Genomic DNA, 2830 nt, shown 5'->3' with positions numbered 1-2830 from the left:
ATCTATCTATCTATCTATCTATCTATCTATCTATCTATCTATCTATCTATCTATCTGTCTGTCTGTCTGTCTGTCTGTCTGTCTGTCTGTCTACAGTATCTATCTATCTATCTATCTATCTATCTATCTATCTATCTATCTATCTATCTATCTATCTATCTATCTATCTGTCTGTCTGTCTGTCTGTCTGTCTGTCTGTCTGTCTGTCTGTCTGTCTGTCTATCTATCTATCTGTCTCTCTCTCTGTCTGTCATGTCCTGTCTGTCTGTCATGTCCTGTCTGTCTGTCTGTCTGTCTGTCTGTCTATCTATCTATCTATCTATCGATCTGTCTGTCTGTCCTATCTGTCTGTCTGTCTACAGTATCTATCTATCTATCTATCATCTATCTATCTATCTATCTATCTATCTATCTATCTATCTATCTATCTATCTATCTATCTATCTATCTATCTATCTATCTATCTATCTATCTATCTATCTATCTGTCCTGTCCTTTCCTGTCTGTCTGTCTGTCCTGTCTGTCTGTCTGTCTGTCTGTCTACAGTATCTATCTATCTATCTATCTATCTATCTATCTATCTATCTATCTATCTATCTATCTATCTATCTATCTGTCTGTCTGTCTGTCTGTCTGTCTCTCTGTCTGTCTGTCTGTCCTGTCCTGTCTGTCTCTCTGTCTGTCTGTCTGTCTGTCTGTCTACAGTATCTATCTATCTATCTATCTATCTATCTATCTATCTATCTATCTATCTATCTATCTATCTATCTATCTATCTATCTATCTGTCCTGTCTGTCTACAGTATCTATCTGTCCTGTCTGTCTACAGTATCTATCTATCTATCTATCTATCTATCTATCTATCTATCTATCTATCTATCTATCTATCTATCTATCTGTCTGTCTGTCTGTCTGTCTGTCTCTCTGTCTGTCTGTCTATCTATCTATCTATCTATCTATCTATCTATCTATCTATCTATCTATCTATCTATCTATCTAGCTGTCTGTCTGTCTGTCTGTCTGTCTGTCTGTCTGTCTATCTATCTATCTATCTATCTATCTAGCTGTCTGTCCTGTCTGTCCTGTCTGTCTTATCTGTCTTATCTATCTATCCTGGCAAGAAAAAGTATGTGAACCCTTTGGAATTAGCTGATTTTCTGAATTAATTGATCATACATTGTGATCTAAACTTAATCAAAGTCACAAGTATACACAAACACAATGTGCTTAAACTAACAACACACAAAAAATTATAATCTTTCATGTCTTTCTTGAACACAACCCATTAAGCAATAATCTCAACCAAGTGTTTCCAGTAGCTGCGGATTAGACCTGCACAACGTTCAGAAGGAATTTGAGATCATTCTTCCTTACAGCTTTACTGCTTTAGTTCAGTCATATTCTTAGGATGTCTCTCTTGAGGTCATTCCACAGCATCTCTATTGGGTTAAGGTCTGGACTCTGACAGGGTCACTCCAAAAGGTGGATTTTCTTATATTAAAGTCATTCTGTAGTGGATTTACTTTGATGTTTAGAGTCATTGTCCTGCTGCATCACTGAACTTCTGCTGAGCTTCAGCTGGTGCACAGACACCCTGATATTGTCCTGTAGGATATCTTGATAAACTTGGGAATTAATTTTTCCCCCGATGATGGCAAGCAGTCCAGGTCCCGAAGCAGCAAAGCAGCCCCAAATCATGATGCTCCCTCCACCGTACTTCACCGTTGGGATGATGTTTTCATGTTGGTATGCGGTGCCCATTTTAAACCATTTTTTTTTTGTTCCCAAACAATACAACCGTAGTTTCATCAGTCCACAAAACAATTCCCAGTGTTGTGGAGTGTCAAGGTGGTCTTTGGCAAACTTTATGTGCATAGCGATGTTTTTGTTGGAAAGCAGTGGCTTCCTTCATGATATCCCGCCATGAACACCATTTCCCGTTTAATGTTTTCTATATAGTAGACTCATGAACAGAGATGTTAACCAGTTCCAATGAGTCCTTCAAGTCTTTATCTGTCACTCTAGGGCTCTTTATTACCTCATTGAGCATTCTGCGGTGCCCTTCTTCATCTTGCCTGGACGGCCACTTCTTGAGAGAGTACCTATAGTACTAAATCATCTCCATTTATAGACAGTTTGTCTAACTGTGGACAGATGAATATCTAACGGCCACTTCTAGTGAGAGTACCTATAGTACTAAATCATCTCCATTTATAGACAATTTGTCTAACTGTGGACAGATGAATATCTAACGGCCACTTCTAGAGAGAGTACCTATAGTACTAAATCATCTCCATTTATAGACAGTTTGTCTCACTGTGGACAGATGAACATCTAACGGCCACTTCTAGAGAGAGTACCTATAGTACTAAATCATCTCCATTTATAGACAGTTTGTCTAACTGTGGACAGATGAATATCTAACGGCCACTTCTAGTGAGAGTACCTATAGTACTAAATCACCTCCATTTATAGACAGTTTGTCTAACTGTGAACAGATGAATATCTAACGGCCACTTCTAGAGAGAGTACCTATAGTACTAAATCATCTCCATTTATAGACAGTTTGTCTCACTGTGGACAGATGAACATCTAACGGCCACTTCTAGAGAGAGTGCCTATAGTACTAAATCATCTCCATTTATAGACAGTTTGTCTAACTGTGGACAGATGAATATCTAACGGCCACTTCTAGAGAGAGTACCTATAGTACTAAATCACCTCCATTTACAGACAGTTGGTCTGACTGTGGACAGATGAATATCTAACGGCCACTTCTCCTCTATTGGTCACGCACATTGTTTTTTAAAACGTCTTCGCGCTAGTTTTC

Source organism: Xyrauchen texanus, chromosome 20 (genome assembly GCF_025860055.1).
Source record: "Xyrauchen texanus isolate HMW12.3.18 chromosome 20, RBS_HiC_50CHRs, whole genome shotgun sequence".
Classification (NCBI taxonomy): Eukaryota; Metazoa; Chordata; class Actinopteri; order Cypriniformes; family Catostomidae; genus Xyrauchen; species Xyrauchen texanus.
This window is presented reverse-complemented; position numbering follows the sequence as displayed.